This window comes from Ambystoma mexicanum, chromosome 12 (assembly GCF_040938575.1).
Source record: "Ambystoma mexicanum isolate Mex_15411 chromosome 12, UKY_AmexF1_1, whole genome shotgun sequence".
NCBI classification, from domain to species: Eukaryota; Metazoa; Chordata; class Amphibia; order Caudata; family Ambystomatidae; genus Ambystoma; species Ambystoma mexicanum.
The window spans coordinates 534,115,369-534,135,237 of NC_090936.1; the positions used below are offsets into that span (position 1 = coordinate 534,115,369).

At 44.8% G+C, this 19,869-nt stretch overlaps 1 protein-coding gene across 1 annotated transcript in view; it reads right to left on the bottom strand.

Moving 5' to 3' along the window:
- The window catches only part of LOC138512991 (mas-related G-protein coupled receptor member H-like), an 80,461-nt gene extending 61,064 nt beyond the window's left edge, over positions 1-19,397 (bottom strand). Inside the window, exon 1 of the mRNA XM_069627707.1 lies at positions 19,286-19,397. The gene's annotated coding sequence lies outside the window, so the exon portion shown is untranslated. The remainder of the gene's footprint in view (positions 1-19,285) is intronic.
- Between the last annotated feature and the right edge of the window lie 472 nt (positions 19,398-19,869).

The following is a 19,869-nucleotide window of genomic DNA, read 5'->3' on the forward strand; positions in this document are numbered from 1 at the left end:
TCTTGAGCAACTACATTACCCGGCACATGTTTCGAAGAAGATGTTCAGGAGGACTGGTTTCTTCCCAATCTGCAGGAATACATCAACCAGTTTGTGGCAAATTGCACAATGTGTCATCTTTACAGCACTGGACAGACTCTCAGGATGCTATGTGGCACATTGCCCCGTCTGACTAGACCCTTGTGGGAACTCCACATTGACTATGTGGACATGCTTAACAGGTGCCGTAATTACCATTACCTTAATGTTGTAGTATGTCCATTCTCCCATTGGATTGAGGATGGTCCTTGCGCACAACCTGATACAAAATCAGCAGCAAAATTCTTGGTACACAAGGTATTTCCCCACTGGGGCATTTGTGAGGTCCAGAAATCTGACAATGGAACTCACATTTTTAAAGAATTGTTAAAAGAGATTGCATCCCTATTGGGGATACAGCACACACTGTCCTCGATATATCATCCTCAGGCCAATGGGATTGTTGAAGAAAATGAAAAGATTGTCTAAGATATGCACTACGTCAGGGAGGAACTGTCTGCACTGTCTCCCTTTGGCTTTGTTTAGCCTGATAACGCAGCCCAGTAAAGACCACCATTTGTCCACACACAAGACAGTGATGGGGAGAAGAATGCACACACCTCTCACTCCTAAATGCACAGCATTAGATGCTCACACGGCAGCAGGAGTTTTTGGCGAGGAGTTTCAGGGATAATTGATGAGCTACCAAAAAGTATTAAAGTTTTGTCTCGCCAGATTGCTCCTAGAAGAAAAGCAACAGCTGAAGTGTTTCCGTCACATGAACTGAACTTAGCAGTGCCACAACTATACCCTGTACACCATGTTTACATTAGGAATTTCATCTGGCGCTTGAATGACCAATGTTTCCCGGGCCCCTACTTTGTTGTTTTTCGCTACCACGTTTGCAGTTTAGGTGAAGGAGTTGCGGTATCCGATGTTTGGAAAGCACCAGGCACTGCTCTACATAATCAATGAGTAATATTAAAGCATACCTTGCAGCACGTTTTTTTATGATACTACAATTGGTCTATCCTTGTAATATGATGATAAGTATGCATTTTTCTGCATGTTTTCCTATTTTTTTTCCGACCCCTCTGCAGGTTCAGCACTACAAAAGTTGTTTAATAGATATGCTATGTTGTAAACGCTATTTGCTTTTTGGAGTAGGTATCGTGTTTCTGTGTGGTTATTTTCTATGGTTGGGGCATATAAATGGTAGGTATGGAAATTAAAATGTTACAGATGTATCTTTGAGGTTGACACGAACCAGGAGGTAAACGGAGGCAGAGATAGACTATACCCAATATAAGGTGGTAATATTGGATACTGTGGCGGATGTGCACCAACCCGCATTGGATAGCATATGGTACATGCGCAAAGTGGGGTTGGAGAGGACACACGAGAGCTGCTATGTATGCTCTTTGATACCTCATGTGATGGGTGAACCCAAGCTGTTTAAACTTCAAGAAATGCTGCCTCTCACAGCCCAATGTCTCGTACACCTGCCCCTGTGAAGAGTACAAAGTCTTTTCCAAAGGCACAAAGTCCAAGCAGTAAAAATGGACAGAAATTATGAAGAATGTGCCAAGAAGAAAGAACAAGCCTGTTGTAAAATAACACTGTTGTTGAAAATGTTTGGAGTGTTAGATGGGTGGCAGGAGTAGTGAGCTGTGCAGCGGGGGGCTAGAGGGGTTCTCAGAAGATGATGTGGCATGTGTCAATCAGAACTATGGCAGAACATGAGGAAATTCTGTGCCAAAATTGGCATGGATCGAGTTGAGTGAGACCCCTGCAAAAGTACAAAAGGCAATGGAGTATGCCTTTTTTTTGAGGAAATTGAGCTATACCTGTAGGAATTAACATTTGTTGTAATAAGACACCTTCATCCCTGGTTTAACTGAAGGCACAGTGGTGTTAATGGATGGGTATTGTGTGCGTGGACAATGCACGTACTTATACCTCCCACCATCATGGAGGGGCATATGTTCACTGACCACCCTGCACTCAGCAGTTTTGGTAGTTCCTGAAACCCATCATGCTGTTATAAATGTGCAGCCACCAGGACCACTAAGCCCCTATCTACCAAGCGTGTCCACCGCTCATTAAGTTTCTGTCGGCAGAAAAGGTTCTGTTCAAAGACTCATCCGTTAAGTTGAAGGTGATCCTGGACCAGTATAAACTATTTATGAAAAACAAAACCTTTTTTACCTCCCTCCTTGCGCCAGGTGTCCAGACTGCAGCAAATTCCAAGTGGCTGCAGATCACCACGTGGGGGATGCTTCAGCTGGCAAACCAGACGGAGCAGGGACTTAATTCAATAAAGGCTGGATTTGCTCACGGCTATGGAGGGAGGTGTGTGCAAGGACATTTCTCTGTCTTGCTGCATGCATAGACCCTCCCCCCCGCCAAAGATGAAGACAATGGGTCTTTGAACTATGCGATAGGGGCCTTTCACAATTTCAGGATTTCCATTGCGAAAGAAGCAGGAGTAAATGCTGACGACTGGTTTGATTCAATGTTTCTGTGGACCCCGTTGTGGTTGGAAATAGCTGTAAAGTTACTGGTTCCTATTGTGGTTTTTCTGCTCATGCTTTTTTGTTCGTTTCAGATGATCCTGAGATGCTACAAGAAGACGTTGCCAAAGAGTGCTATGATGATGGTGTCAAATACAGCCGCTAGAGCTTCTCCTCTTACAAAACACAAGTACACCCAAACTGATAGATGGGACAGGGTTGTAAAACCGAGGATGCTGAAAATAGAGCAGAATCTGGAATCCCTGGGTACCTTGACCACACCCTCACCATACCCAGAGAACTACGTAGAGCACTGAGTTGACTTAGCAGTAGATGGAGGGTGTTGCTTTATGACAGGTACCCCGGAAGAATATGCTAGAGGGGGGCAGGGAGTTTACATCATGTGTGTAGGGTGTGGGTACCCAAGGATGATGACAATAGCAGAAAGGAGGCAGCAGGGTTAGTTAATGAAGTATAGACTAAAGGGGGAATCTTGGTATGCACATATAGCATCCCTATCCACGCAAAAAGGTTCTGGGTGAAAAAAACATATTAGCACATATCATTGTGCAAGTAGAATGATTTTCGCGTGGTAGAAGGTGTCAGAATCGGAAACTACCACCCCCGGTGACTCCTCACCTGACTCCTTAGAGGAATCCTCCTGGATAGAATACTTAGGTCTTCTTCTCCTCTCCTTCTTGATCTCATCCGGTTCTTCGTCCGTCTTGGAACTCTTCCTTCCCTTCCTTTCCTTCTTCTCCTTCTTGTCCTTCTTACGCTCCTAGAGATAGGGACGGTCTCCACTTGAGGACACCCTGACAGTGGTGAGAACAAGCTGTCGGTGGACCCAGGGGAGCCAGTCCCTTGACGCCAGGGAAAAAGCCAGTGACGGCAGAAAAAAGCCTGTTTGATGGCGAGTCCTTGCTTGCTGGGAGTGTCGGAAGTGGAGGAGGCTGATGAATAGTATTGCAGCAAACAGTACTTAAGTCCAAGTATAACAGGACGAGGTATGCTGATGTCAGAAAGGATTGGAAGAATATCCACTGCGTACAAGGAAAGCTGAAGCGGAGGCTGCACAAGAGCAGTCAAGAGGGAAGGTATCAGCTAATATGCGGGTAAGAGAGAGAGAGAGGGAGAGCTAGTACAGGAGAGCGAGAGAGAGGGGAAAATGAGAGAGCGAACAGAAGCGAAAGTGAAAGTGCGAGAGATTGACATCCGGGCAAGAAAGGGAGAGGGAGAGATAGAAGGAGAGAGATGGAACGAGAGAGTGAGGGAGTGAGAGAGAGCGAGCGGGAGCGAAAGCGGGTGAACGAGAGTAAGGAATCGAGCAGGAGAGAGAGAGAGCAAGCGGGAGCGAAATAGCGAAGGAACACAGAGGAGAGTAACGGTAGGGAACCCAGCACAAGAGAGGTAGCAGATACGAGGGAGCGGACAGAAAGGCAGCGAGACGGAAAGAACAGAGAAACAGGGAGAGCCGAAGCGGGCAAAGTACTACGGAGTAAAGGTTCAAAGGACCAAGCTCGAAGAGCGGCACTGCAGGCGAAGTTAGCAAAAGGCTGACAATGCGAGTTGCAACGCACAGCATTGTGGGCGTGGCTACCTTTTAAAGGGAAAAGACCAGAAAGACTAGAACGGTAAAAGGACTGCAAAGATACCTAAGTAAGCCTCCATCTTCCCCACAGTGTCCATGGTCGAGTTGTGACAGAAGGTGCATATATTGGTTGTAGTTAGTGTTGAAACATATTAGATACATACATATAGCAACACAGAAGGAGAAGTACATGTATAACTGTTAAAGTTGCAGAAGTTATAGATCGTACAGTATAAAAGGCCCAGTATTTAGATGTTATTTTCAAAGTTATGTTTTTAATGAAGGGAAAGAGCTGAAACAGGTGGAAGATGGAGTCAGAAGGGTTCTGTGGTAGAAGGGAGGTCAGTGTGTTTACATGGCAGAAGTGTCGCCATATTGGATTTTAAGGGCTAGTACATGATGAACAGAAGATAAAACAGGCCCTAACGTGGAGCTGCAGCTCTGTTTAGCTCAGTTCTAAAAACAAATACCCTTTCCCCAGGAGAGAAGCTGAGGTCAGAGGCACACGCAATGCACAGCTAATCATTAATTGTATCCAGCTACACAGCCTGAACGTTGTGGGAATGGAATGTTAAGGTAGGGAGAATCAGGAAAGCATGCACCCTTGGGAGGAAAAATTCATGAGGATAGGGCATAAGGTTTTGTGACCCAAAGGGCAAGAGGAAGATTTAGTGCACTACTGCCCTTAACCAAGAGTGGTCATCCCATTTGAATTATAAGCACATTCATAACCAAAAACAAATAAATCCCTGAAATTCAGACTCCAGAGCAGTGCCCCAGTCACATCATTATTAGGCAACTGGGGTCTGAAGGAGTAAGGGGGGACATGCCTGAAATGTTCTGTGATTTGGGCTAGGAGGATCAGAGATGATGCTATAAATGTTGGTACAAGGTTGGAGAGGCAGCTTGAGTGCACCGTGGCATCTGGTATAATGAGAAGGCCTAGTGTCTTATCAAAGCAGAGTTGGCCTCGCAAGTTTGCTTTGTTTGTGTCTGGATCGGAGGGGTGCACATCACGTGGCACTCATGATTTATGAATGTGTCAATATTTTCGAACAACCAATCCAGTACCTGGATTCAATAATGATGATGTAGTAGACCATGTGTTTAGGGGAATGGGTTTAGATAAGGTATTTCCAATCAGTCCAGGGACTATAGAGGGACATTAGTATGTTCTATAGGTGGTATCCAATGAAGGTGGTGGGATGGCATTGTAAGCTATGTATTCAGATTGTGCGGTTTACCTGGAACCTTTTGGGAAGTGAGGAACTTTGTGGCAGTTCAGTTCTACGGGACCGTCTGAGACCTATTTGCATGTAGTAAACTTTGTTTTCCCTTGCATTGAGGTGCAGTGATCATTTGACCTTTTGATTATTTTTACTGCTTGGGTTTTGGAATGCCTTCCTCTTTACAACAGTAAAGGAGAGAAATGCACCATCAGATCCAAATCAGCACCAGGCTTTGTCTGTAGCTTAATTTTTTCCATAAAGGAAATCAGAATGACCTTTCCTATTTCTGTACCTTCTGTGACTAGAAATGAGCACAAGCACAGCATTAAACATATATCTTGTTTGGAAATATTTCCCTTATCTGATTTCAGAATGTTGACTGTTCACTCTACAATGGACAAGTGACCTCATCGATATTAAGAGATCCTTTCCACATTGAGCACTCTATTATAAAGTTAAGCAGAGGGAACCTCACCATAAAGAACCTGCTGCAAAAAAGAAGCACAATTAGTAGACAAAGAAAGTTCAGCAGCCAATGGGTATACGAGGAATATGGGCTGTAACTACAAGGATGAGTCTACATTCTGTGCATTCCCATAGGCCTCCGTTTCAACTTGCTCTGAACAGCTACCTTTTTCCACCTTCGGTCCCTCACTGCACTCTCTCTTCACCACTGGGATCCATTTCCTGCCTGCTCCCATTTCCCCTGTGACCTCCCAACCCGCTCATTCTTCTACCACCTGGATCTGCGCTTATTCCACTCAGCAAGTTACTCCAATAGCACCATTTCTCCACCCATCTTGCCTACTCACAGCGGTTTGCGAGAAATTCAGGTGCAAACTAACCCTTCTTTTTTCTTTCTTTTTACTTTTTTCCAGAACATTATGACAGTCGAATATGGCTGATAATCTCAATAATGGCCTTTGGGGCGGGTTGTGCTGTGTGGTAATAACCTGCTCAACCTGGTATACTATTACTTCACTCAGGACATTACTTGGGGACAATGAGCCTTTACCACAAGGTGCAGCCCTTACCCGATGCCATTATCACTATAAGAGTCTAGTAATAGCTGCGATATTCCCAGCTTAGTTTGAAGCTTGGTTCTTTGACTGGCATCTGTTGAAAGGGTTTTAACATTTATTCGCAGATTTGCAAAAGTTATATCAATTTTGCATAGTAAAAAGATACTTGCACGTGTTAACCAATGACTACAAGCAGGTTGTGAAAGAAGTACAGCCATACTTAGGGCAGTTTGAAGAGATCACAATCTGTGCCATGTCAGGTGTAATAAACCAGTCCTGGCTCGTGACTCCTGGTAGATCTAGTATTTACAATATGTACAGAATGGCAAGCAATACAAAGAAAGGGACTTGTTCATTCATTAATTTGCATTCATTTTACATCTGTACACAAGAACAGAAAACATGCATATACTCGAATCAAGCAGGGTGTATTCTTCCTTTTACCTTTACGCAGCCACATGCAATTTAGTTTGGTAGTATTAACTTGTTTTAGTGAAATGAATACCATCAATTAGTAAAATGACGTAAACGCTACTAGAGCTCACTGAGATACATAGATCTTCTGTGAGATAATCACTGTGTGATAAGTCTTTTGAGCATGTGTGACTGTTTTAGTGATTTGCAAAAGTTTCATCTAGTGTCCAAGATTCCACACATTCCAGTTTGCAATCTAATCTTCCAAGACCACAACATTGATCACAAATGAAATACTCTTTTTAAACTGCTTAGTTTATTTCCATAATGTCTGCCTGCTAGAGACACATGAATATTGCGTTTTGTGGCATTTCAAATGTGTTTCACCTGCAAGTCCTGAATTAATACTGCACTCATTACGTGATTGCAAAGGTTCTACTCGCATAGTTTGTGCACATGCTCTACAAGTGGATTCCTGTGAGAATAGTAGAGAATGCACGCTTCAGGCTACGCCCATTGCCACATTTCAAAGTCAGGCACATAGCTTATCAAATGGTTCCTATCTTGTACAGTTCAATGCATTATGTTGCCATATTGGAGCTTTATTATCAGCCCATATCACTGTGAGTACACAAGTTAAATGTTGTGGGTTTATTTTGAATCCACCCATGCAATCACAATTGATATTCTTACCCTGGACACGCCTCAATTTAAGGCCTTTACAATTTCCAAAACTGAGCCTGTGTTTAGCACCTTTACAGAACATTTTAATACAAATATGTAGCAGTGAGGACTCTTATCTCGAAGCACAATCCAAGGCGGTCAAGCAGACTGCATCTCTACTGACCTGCCAGAATACAATGGAACAGGACATTCACTCCTTGATTGATAGCTCGTGGTTAACGGGCATAAGTTCTGCTTTTTCTGTAGTCACTATGTTTGCAGACAAAATCCTGAAGAAGGGTATGGAAGCGATTGATGCGTTCATTAAAACACTTACATTTCTGCCAACTTGTTTGCTTCTTGGGCTAGTTGTAATACTTGGACTTTCGCTCCTGTGCTGTGCTAGACACTGAATCGTGAGTGATCGCAGCATCCAGCGCCTTGGGGCTGCCCGCTTTAATTTCAGAGCTGAACTGTGCAGATGCCTGGGTTATCAGCAGCATTCTCACTTTCAAAAATATTTAATGTTTTCCTCGATTGGGAACACATCAACGGTTAAAGCCTTTGCCAGATGTACTTATAAGGAGTTACTTCTCACCAGAAACCTGGGTGTCGAAGTACTACGCAAGACATTTGCATCTTGGCAAGATCTGTTGGATCCAGGGATATTTCCCTTAAGTGTTCTATTGGGACTTCATCGACACCCCACCAGCCACCGAGGCTATTAATGGGAATGTGCCTGGAATCGACAAACAATCCACTGGATGAAAACAACTATGTCGCTCATGCACCTGACATACATGGCCTCATACTGGCACACAATCTCGTCCTTTTGCCAGTACTGAAACATGGTTTCACAACTTAGCAGGTCCCTCCTTGTCCCTCGCCATACCTAATGGTTCCTCTGTTCTCAGATCAGACAGAAGTCCTTGCTACCTATCCGGACCTCTCCCCTCCCCCCTATTGCAGGCTACGAAATCCTGCTTTCTAAAATTGAACTCAATCCCCAAACCACTGTGAATATCATCCTTCTCTATCCCCAACCCAACAACCTCAGCTCTCCTGTAATTGAGATCCTTTCTCTCATCGCACCGATCCTGAAACCCAACACCAGGCTCCTACTCCTGGGAGACTTTAACTTAGGTTTTAACGACACGTCTGACAACAAGTCCACAGCCCTTAGCACTCATCTGCATGAGATGAGCATATCACAAGCTGTCACAGCACCCACTCATTCGAGAGGGTTGACTCCTTGACTGGATCATGCATTGCAACCTGCCCATCACGGTCTCATCTATTGACCCCTGTGCCCTAGACAGACCACTCTCTGATCCTCTACACCAGAAACAACCAACAAACACCCACCCATTACTGTGAGACACACCCACAAACTTACCAAAGAAATGATGGAACCCACCATCTCTGCATCTCCTGGCTCAAATGACGGACAGCTTTGACCCAGATACCATCCTCACTTCCTACAACTGCACCCTCCTCAATGCTCTTGACTTATATGTCCCTGTTAGGTAAGATTTCCACAGGGCTGGTAAATCTTCCTTGCCTGGTTCAACTCCAGAACTTTTTGCTTTTCTAGTGAGATATTTTCCATTAATACCTCAGTGAGTGGGAACCTTTTTCCACACTCACCTGTCTTTAACTCTTTTTATGGGTGTCATTTTTAAGACTCTCCATAGTGTCTTTTTAAAGTTATCATGTCTAACAACTTATTGGCAATAAGTGCCTGTTGTTGCTGGGTTGCCCTAGGGGCTCCCTCTTTAACTTTCTTGTGCTAACCTTGAGTGAACTACAGTTCCCAAGGGTAGAAAGGATCTTTGGATCCCTTTTACATTTTATTCTGTGAAACCAGCACACCCCACCTTATGTGAAGTGCTGGGGAGATACAATGTATCCCCTTTCACATTTAAACTGTAACAATTCTGTTACAGTGACAGGCTTACCTTTAATGGCTGGTGGCAGTGATACCTTTTACTAATTTCGTGCACCTTTACACCGTGTTGTAATCACAGCTGCAGTAAAGGCACCTTAGGGTGCTCATTTTTACCAAAATGGCCCTTGTCTTCTTTTTCTGCCATTTTAGTGTTTCTTGTCATTTCTTGTTCCTTCCCCTGACATCCAGGGCGGGAAAATCCTTTGTTTGAGTTTTGCCTTTGGCGGGAGTCCCCTGGACACCCTGCCCAGGCTCCAGTCAGTCTGTAAGCACAGGAAGTGGGGGAGGGGTCCCAAACTTCCCCCTCCTTTGTCTTAGGCCTTCCTTCAACTGGGTCAGATCCCAGTGGGGGGTTGGCTGTCCTGATTGGACAGCCAAACGCCCCTTTCTTGTAAAATGCGGGGAGAGAATGCAGAGGTTGTGTTGCAGTTCCTGATAAATACTGGAAACCTGGAAGCTGAAGTCATGTCGACCACTGGAACAGAAAACCGAAGAGGATGACGAAGGAAAAGCGGCGGGAATGATTTCCAGCGGCCGGAGAGCCTGCTTTGTAACCGGATCCTGCTGCAGCCCTTCCTTCCGATCGACCTGGGGTCTCTGAAAACGACGACCCAAACCCAGAGCCTGGTGAGACCCACTAGACTCAAGACGACCTGCATTTTGAGCCATCCCACGGGTTGCTGCGACCTTGCGTTCTTGCAATACCCCAATACCCTGGGACCTCCTGCCACTGTGCGGTGCACGGTCTTCCGAATTCCGAATCTCGCTGAAACTTCGTGGGCATCTTCAGCTATCTCCAGAGACACGAATTGAGTCCAAAAAGTCGCCTCACAAGAGTGCTGGACCTTTTAAACAACGAGAATTCAACCGCGATTTTCTGTCTTCTTCTGTGCTCCTTGAAAAGGCGCCAAACCCGCAGAACCGCATTCAGCCGCGAGAGAAATCTTGCCTAGAGCCTTCTTCATCGATCCCTGCTGCAAAGTCCCTTCTGAGGTCTTGTGTTCAGTCTCCAGGACAAGGAATCCAGTGACCAGGTATTTGGCTGCAGTCCCTGAAGTTCTCCTGCTGCAATCTCTTCTTCATTGCTGAGGTACTGTTTGGCTTGGGTATATACTTACCTTAAGCCTGTTGGGATTTCTGTGTAGTCCTGGGGTGTTTTCTGTGATTGGGAGGTCCCTCGTCCAGTACACCCAGTCCCACTGCTAGAATCCTGCTGGGGTGTCTTCTGTGAAGCCCCTGGACCCTCTTCTAACCCTAGAAGTAAAGTACTCACTTGTTTGCCCAGTTTTCCTAAGGAAACTCTGGCTTTTGCTACTAAAGAACTTATTCTAACACTGCCTGTTGGTCACTAGTCCTAGTGACCCCCCTTCTGCCACTGAGAACACTCATGCTTCAAGAATAAGGGAAAGACTTTGAAGGGATTGGGACTTCTGCCTAGAAAAGAAATCAAGTGTTTTTACTTACTTGTAAAGAGTTGGTTGGTAACTGTAATTCTAAGAGTGAACAGTTACAAAAGTTCTTACTGATCTTGGATGTGTGATGCACTATTCTTAAAAGTATGGTTAACATATTTCCTTCCTTAGCCACTGTTTTGCCAGTCTAAAAGAAAGTAGATGTGAAGGTATTTTACTCTCGTGTGATTAGGTTGTGCCTCTTTACAAAAGTAATCTGTTGGTTTCACCAGATTACTCCTGAAGGGTAATTGTATGAGTGTCCTCCAACTGTTAGTATCACCAGGTTAGTCCTGCTAGGATAACTGTATGAGTTTCCCCCAACTGGGTCTTGCTTCCCCTGACTTGCTGCTAGCCTGTCTTTAATAAGTCTACATTGGGTTGTTGCCTACCTAGAATATCTATTCAGTAAAGTGTGACATTGGGTTTTACTTTCCCCTTCATTGTGAAGTGAAAGTAAGTGGGTTTTACTTACCTTGTGTTAGCGGTGTGCCATCCAAAACAAGTTACAAGAGTTATTGCTTATCTCAATCTGGGGTTCCCTGATTTCCAAAGCATCTGTAATTGTACATTACATCCATAGGTATTACTCACCTGGTATAACTGTGTGTTATGACCAAAGTAGTTATAGGTTTTTACTGCACCTAGAATAAGTGTTTCACTATTCACCAAAAGTATATTGTCCAGTTGACTGTTTATGTGATTTGCTCCAAGAGTCACTGTACAACTGGAAGGGCCTACTGTCCTTGTATTACCAAAAGTAATCTAAAAGTAACCATTGGTCTTTTACTCCCAAGGAATAGGCTTGGCCTATACTAAATGTGTATTACAAGGTTGTGACTTCCCTAGAACTACTGTTAGGTGTTCCAAATAAGGTCTATACTTGGGTCTGTGTACTTTCAAGTATAGTGTTGTGTTTTATATTGTGATTTCATATAATGTTTCAGTATTTACTTAACCCCTAGATTTATCTGGGCCTACTTGTATTTAAATAAATCCTTTATTTTTATAATACATAGTGTTTCAGTGTTTCTTTGGATCATTTGTATTACAATTTTCACTTGTACTGTATCTACTGCCCTCTCTCCCTCCTAAGATAAGCCTGGCTGCTCTGCCTACGCTACCATGTACTCAGGTGGTACAGTCTTATACTAAGAGTGGAGTCTTGTACTGCCTCAGTTGAATGGTTTTACTAGGCCCTTAACTGGACTTCAGAAAAACTGTCCTAACAGTCCCCCTCAAAACCACAACAACAAAAAAGAATACCAACCACAACTGGTTCACAGAGGAACTAACCACCCTCCACAAACGGACACGTTCCCTGGAACATCTATGGAGAACAAAAAATATTCACCTTCCATAAGGAGGCCTTTCTCACTTCTGCCAAATCCTACAAAATCTCAATTGTCACCTCTAAAACCAGCATTTACAATATCAGGATAAACAAAGCCAGTTCTAATACTAGAGAAATCGTCACAGTTTTCAAAGAGCTGGACTCCCCTGCCCCTTCTACAGCAAGCTTTCCAAAAGATAAAACCTGATGCACGCTAGTCCAGTCTGCGTTTGTTAAAAAAAAACAGAACCTTTGAGACAAAACCATCGTCAAAAAATCCCAGCTCCAACCTAATACTGTGCCCAGTACAGACTATCACCCTCACCCACCCCGAGTCCCCTTCCCTTTCTCCCCTTTGTCTCCAGCTGAAGTTATTACTACCATCACTTGTCTAAAAACCTCTAATTGTAAAGGAGATATTTGCCCTTTGTCACATTATCAAGATGTGCCCAGACCATCTAGCTCCTATCATTGCTAAATGTTTAAATGCCTCCTTTGACTCTACTACAGTTCCCAATTCCATCAAAGAAGCATGCGTCACCCCCTCCTCAAAAATCTCTCACTCGTTCCCACCCTCTCCATTAACTATCACCCCATTACTATGGTACCCTACCTACTCAAAATTCTGGACCATACTGCTTACACACAAATCCAATCCTACTTAGAATCCCACAACCTTCTAGGCACACGCCAATCTGGTTTTAGACCACGACAGTACAGAATCTGCTCTCCTTGAGCTTAAGATTCAGCTAGATATCATCTGAGATGCAGGTGACCTCACCATCCTTCTCCTACTCGCCGTCTCTGCGTCTTTTGACCGCGCTGATTATGATATCCTGTACCACCATCTCACTCCACCATCAACCTCTCTAACGAAGCAGCCAGCTGGATCAACAACTTCTTGAGTGAATGAACCTCCGGGATCTTCGCTGGCTCAGAAGCAGCCTACCCTATAAATGTCCCTTACAGGGTACCTTAAGGATCTTGCCTCTCTTCACTTTGTATAATATGTATACTAAGCCACTTTTTTGATTACCTGGACAGCATTGAAATCACCTACACTAACTTCACCGATGGCACGCAAATACTCCTCAAACCCACTGGTAACTACAATCTAGACTCTGCGAATATCAACTGGATCTACAGCATCATTCAATCCCACCATCTGTGCTTGAATAATGACAAGATAGAACTCCTCATTCTGGGTTCCCCCCATGGACTAAGACATCTTCACCTAGCCTTCGTCTCTTTCTCCATCGATGGCAACATCAACCAGGTATCTAGCGCTGTGAAACCCTGGGAGTACACCTTGCCTCTGAACTCAGCATGGAGTAAGCTCCTCTGCAGCTTACTCCACTAAGCTTATAAACCATTGCAGAAAATTGCTGTCCCCTGACAGCTGCCTTACACTGGCAAGGGCCATTATCGGCAGCAAGCTGGACTATTGCAATGCCATTCTTGCAGGAACCTCTACCAAAAACCTTACCAAACTACAACTAATCCAAAATAAGGCACCCCAGGCTTTTTTTGGTCTAAAATGATCTGATCATATCCCCCTCGCTAGATGTGAAGCTCACTGGCTGCCCATAAGGGCACGCATTGAGTTTAAAATCCTCTCATTCAGCCACCTCTGCCTTCACAAGACCACACCCACTTACCTCTCTCAGCGCATCTCTAGAAAACCCTACCCCTGCAGCCTGCGCTAATCCACATCCACCACGTGTGCGACTCCTAGCTTCACCAGACAAAAAGCAGGAGGACCAAGCTTCACCTTTATTGCCCGCTCTCTTCGGAATGCCCTCCCACCATTTATCCAAAAAGAACCATCCAACCTGGTCTTCTGCAAACAACTCAAAACTATTCTCTTTAAAAAAGATGCCCAACTTTATTACTGTATTACTGTACTAATGTACTACTACTTACCCTCTTCTGTAACTACTGCATAAATCACCATGCAACCGAGCTACTGTTTCTTATCACTTGCTTCTGCCTAACAATGTAAACAAGCACTATGGTACTTCTGGGTTTGGGCGCTATCAACAAGTGAATTAAATAAATAAATATGTCCTGATAACTCCCTCGGGACCGGGACTAGTGCAGCCCCAAGTGCAACTGATGCTGAGTCGCAAAGCCTGATTTAAGCCAAATACAGAATGACACATCCTCCCTGACCCTTTGCCCCAGGGAACTAACTGTTTAGATGCAGATGATGTATACTTCTGGTTTCAGGAATACATGGTGTGACTCTCTGATGCCCCCCATCGAAAGCAGAAGAGGTGGCCACCGGTATCCCATGTCCTTTCAGAAATCTGTACGGCAAATTCTGTTTCCATCGCCAGTGTGTTTCCAGACACACATTAAGAGAAGATTGGTAGATAATCTGGAATTCAGAAAGCCTGAAATATTGCTGAATCTGCCGCTATTGGGGCCACTATCTGCCTCCAATTAACGGAAATTGTATTGCATCCTACGTCAAGACCCAAGTTTCAGCAAATGTCATACGATTGCATTGGAAGATCTGCACCTACACATTACCGTGGGAGACAGAGGAACTCACGTACTAGTCTACCACAAAGATCATCAATTCAAACTTTGGACAATCTGCATGAGCAGCCATCAGCTTAAGATCACTGAGTCAAAAGCGTGTTGGATATGAAAATCAGGAGCAAATGTGTGCTGGATGTTCATTAGAACTGGGTTCTCAAAGACCCTGCCTTCATATATTGAGGCTATGACCAGGGGCAGGAATTCATATGAATGCTTCTTTTAAAATGCATTTATTTATTCATGTTTATTTTTAGCACCAAAACATATATTTCTAGGTACTCATGTATACACTGTGCACAATATTTACTTAAATTGTATATGCAGTGATTATTAATCACAATTGCTACCACTATACCTGCTTTATTGTTTTGCCACCAACATTTGCAGCTTGCTTGCAAAATGTAGCTCCTAAAGTGTCAACGGTGCCGTTGCTTTAGTGACCCCATTTCCATGGAGTCCTAATGGGGATTTACCATTACTGCCACTGTTTGTGATAACCCGGTGGTATTGGGATATCAGGCGGCGGTAAGGGTGTTATGGGGTTGCTGTTAACCCGTCACCTACCAGCGAGTTTTACCGGCAACCCTGTAATGAGCCCCATATTCTATTAGCTCTTTCAAAAGAATGTGCACCAAAAGCCAGAAAGGCAAGAGCTGAAAGGACACCTTTCGCTTATTAGTAATATTATGCAGTGAACAGCGAATTCATATTCAGAGGCTGAATAACTTGAAGAAGCTGGATAACTTGATGTTGTTTAGAAAGGTATCTCAGAAAAGGCTATTTTAACCTAATAATTACTTTCAAGGTCGATTTGCAGCACTTGGAACACATTGATTAAGGTTTCAGCACTTTACAAATCATGGGCCTCATTACAAGCTCGGTTCTGAGGATAAGAAATGGAGGCACTTCCATTTCCACCACTTTTATTTTTGCTGTAACAGGATTACTGCTGCATTTATGGTAAATTGGGCAGACTCCCCACAGAGTTCTATGGACTCCATAAATAGGGCCTAACACTGCCATACCACCACTCAGAATTCAGTGGTAAGTCCACGGGATCGGTAGTAACCGATTTTGACAGTAATTCAGCAGATTTACCGCCAAATTATTGCCAAACTCGTGATGAGGCCCAATGTCTGCAGATTGAAGAATCACTATCGAAAGAGACAACTCTTGGCTTAACTTGTAAAAGATCAAAAGTGATGTTGCCCCCATAACTGTGACTGCATTACTTGATGCAGGTCTGATCAAAAGTAATGGGCAGAGGAGGACTCTAGTGGCCTGATTTACACAGGCATTTGACAATGGTACAATCCCATTGAAAAACGCTTTGTAAATCAGGCCCCAGGTGTCATGTCCCTGGCCTCAGTTGACCTTAAACCGATACAGCTTGGAATGAAGAGGGGATGGGGGCATTGGTACTATGGCCTGTAACTAAGGAAGCTCCAGGGGTTCCTGGGAGTCGAAAGGGCGATAACGAGAAATGGGAGAGCCCATGGTTCACAAAGGGACAGGTCTGGTCGGGCTTTTACTCTATGCTGAATTCCAGTCTCCATTTGCCGGCTAGGCACCACTTCATCTTGATCAGGGTGAAGGAATCAGCAAGGGTGTACCGGAACCGAACATTTGGGAGGCACAATGGTGATTCTGGGTGCCAAACCCGTGAACACTTGAAACATCCTAAAGTAGTGCCAAGCAATGGAAGAACATTTCAAAGAAACTACAATTCACATGGAGAAGAAAGACTGTGAGCTAATATGGGAAAGTCAAACACTTAATAGGCTCAAGCTAAGCCTATCAGGCCACAGTACTGCTGCAGCAAGGGCATCCCCAAGGTCAGCTTGGAACATGAGCTCAGCACCTTAGCAGCCACCACAGAACCAGTGCCCATGTCAACAAGCGCCTAGATTCAATCAAACTCACCCTGAACACCAGTGTCAACAACTATGCCACACTACGACTGTGTTGCATCAAACCCAAAACATCCACCCTCCGCTATACTCAAGAATTCACTCCAGAAAGCAGACTATCTACCATGAAGACTAATATGTTGTAAAGGGTAATTCTACAACCCTCACAGAGAAGCACTCCATACTGCCATTCCCCCTGATGCCTCTCTGGGGGGCACCCTCGAAACCCCCATCTAGTTTATACCCGCACCCGTCTCCCTGTTCTCTTTTTCCAAAGGAAACCCTTGTAGCCCCTGCCACATTCGCCTTTCCCCATACCCCTCCCTGCCCCCTGTCCTCTATTCCCCAGTGCGCTTGACCCCTCTAAAAGACACACTCCTCACAACCCCCCACTTACCACTCCTCTACCTCCCCCTGCCCCAAACGTCCTATGGCAACACATGGCGCACACCTTGCACCAAGAGATATCCTTGATTTTCAACACTGCGCCCTCAAAATCATTTTATCAATTATAATGGGAATACTAATTGGGGAAATGGAATGAATCAAAGCAAAACTATCTCTTCGTGCTGGGAGATACTGGGACGGGTCAATTTAAAGTACAGCAAACCTACTGGGAAGTACTGGGACTGCGCCATTGAATGTAAAACATGTAATTGAGATGGGCTGGGGCTGTCCTGTTACAAGGTAGTGCAGATCCACGCATACTTGTTAGCACTGTACTGCAAAAATGAAAACAGCCCTGCGAAGAAGTGTTTGCAATGGCCCATTAATCACCAAACATGTTGCATGTAAAGTGGCCCCACTGGGAACTATAAGCTGCAGAGCACCCCTGCTGAGAAGCGTCGGCCCCATGCATTGGAATGAAAAGAAGCCCCATTGAGGCGTTTGAATGTCAAATGCTGGTCCTGCCCCATTGAAGGTAACAGCTCCAGTGAGGAGTGATAGTCTCCAGCGTCTCATTAAATGCGAAGCAGCCTCCATGAGAACTGCTGGTGCTGTCCCGTGAAGGCAGCCCCACTAAACATGGGTCATCCTGTCTCCTGAACCCAAAGTAGAAGCCCCGCTGAGAAGTGGTGGTTCAGTCCAACTAAATGTAGAGTAGCCCCACTAAAGGATTGAGATTGTCTTAGAGTCCCCAGGTGCAGACTGAAGACGGCAGGTGGCAGCAGCTTCCCTGTCATGGCTGCCCAACTCTGGAACTCCCTTAAGAAGTGACCAATCCTTCTACAATTTTAGTAAAAACTTCAAACTTTGGCTCACTTCCAAAGACCTCCAACTCCACTAACTACCCTAAAATTCTGCTCCAGCGCCACATCTGTATCCTTGTACATTAGTTTGTATTTTAACTGTATTTAACTTCTAATTGTACTTTAACTGTTAACATTCTCCCCCGCCTTATATTTTATTGTATTACATTATAACCTGTAAACCTTTGTACTATACTGTATTGCATTATATCCTGTAATTTTCTTCTATTGGAACTAAGATACGCATATTCTTGTAAAGCGCCCAGATACCTCCGGGTGAGGCGCGCTCCATAAATAAATAAACACACAAACAATAAAGAGTGCCTGTGCTGTTCCACTGAAGGTGAAGCAGCCTGACTAAAGGGTTGGTACTCTACCATTATCCATTTCCTCTGCCAGTAAATATATCGTGGCTCTGCTGAGAAGGGCTGGTCCTGTCCCACCAAACGTAAACGAGTCCCAGTATCGGTCCTATGCATGACTGCGGAGTAATGCCTCGGTAAGTCGAATTCAGACTCATGGAATAGCGCTACCGCTGCCTCGTCCAATGGAAAGCGCGGCCCATCAATAATTAGACATACAGTGCTTAGAAGGCGCTGTAGTGCTTTACGCAAAGTATGGAAGTCCAATCCGAGAAGTGCTGGTCCTCAAATGAAAAATATTGCAATCTTACAGAGAAGTGAAGTTATTGACCCATTAAATGCCGGCTTCTCCATGAAATGTATAGCATCTCTGGTATCCAGCCTTTTTACGGGACAATTGCCACAGAGGATATTTTAATGCACGTTTTTACCACTTTTGCACCGCTACCAGGACTTGAGGTATTTCTGCCGGTCAGGAGGAGGTACATTGGTAGATCTCGACGAAGCATCAGCACACATCCCATCAGAACACTACAAGGTGTCACAGGTGCAGACAGATACCACAATCAACGGTTTAAGCGGGAAAGCAAGTCCACGTTGAAGTGACTCTCTAGCTCTGGCACTGTCGTTCTGGTAGCGGTGAGGTGCATTGCCAGAGCAGAGCTCGGCGGGGCCGTTCCGGAAGTAACCGAATGCTCTGAAGAGTAGAACGTCTGGGGGCAGGGTTCCCAGATGGGGGCGAGATGCGGAAGGGTCTTGGAGCCTGAGTTCCCCTTTTCACTTGAGAGATAAACTCTACAAAAAGTGCCAACGTGCAAAATAACTGGCAGACAATGTGGATTATTCCCACACTTCACTAAAAGCCACCCAGGAAACAGCATTGGGGCGTGTCTTTGCTCCTTATGCGAGGAAAGAGGAGACAAGAAGGGAGCGCCATAACCCGCACTGATGACAAGAGCTCCGTCAGCAGGAACTGAACTAGACAGGGAAGCCTGAAATCAAGGACCCAAATGACCCCCTGCTGCTGTACTTACTGCGACAATCTGGGGCGCTGGGGTCCTCGGAGGGCCTCCCTGGCCTTAAGTTTCACAGGTGCTCTGCGTACCTAGCTTAGCCTGTGAGCAGGCTCCTCTCCCTGCAAGTCGATGTATGTACGTATATATCACTTTGAAGTGTTGCGTCTAAGACAGCTGAGCTTGCACTAAGAAGGCCATTTCCTACCCACTTCCCCTATTCCTGTTAACCTCTGCTCTTAACGAGCGACCCCAGGGCCATGGCAGGCTCCACAATCCATTACATCCAATCGGAGATCCAATTAGAAGCGATCGATGCACAGGATGTATGGTCTGTTGTAAAGACACTGTAGATGGAGGCACGTCATTCAATCAACACACGCTAACCACCAAATCCCAACGCATTATTTCTGAGAGTCCGAGCAGTAATGGGCTTCTCAGGAAAAGTTTGAGATGAAAAGAGCGCTCATGTATTCGGGGTAAAGTGTGTGTGTGTGTGTGAGAGAGAGAGAGAGAGAGAGAGAGAGAGAGAGAGAGAGAAAGAGAAAGAAGGAGAGAGAGAGAGAGAGAGAGAGAGAGAACATATGGTTGTCATATTCTAGGGC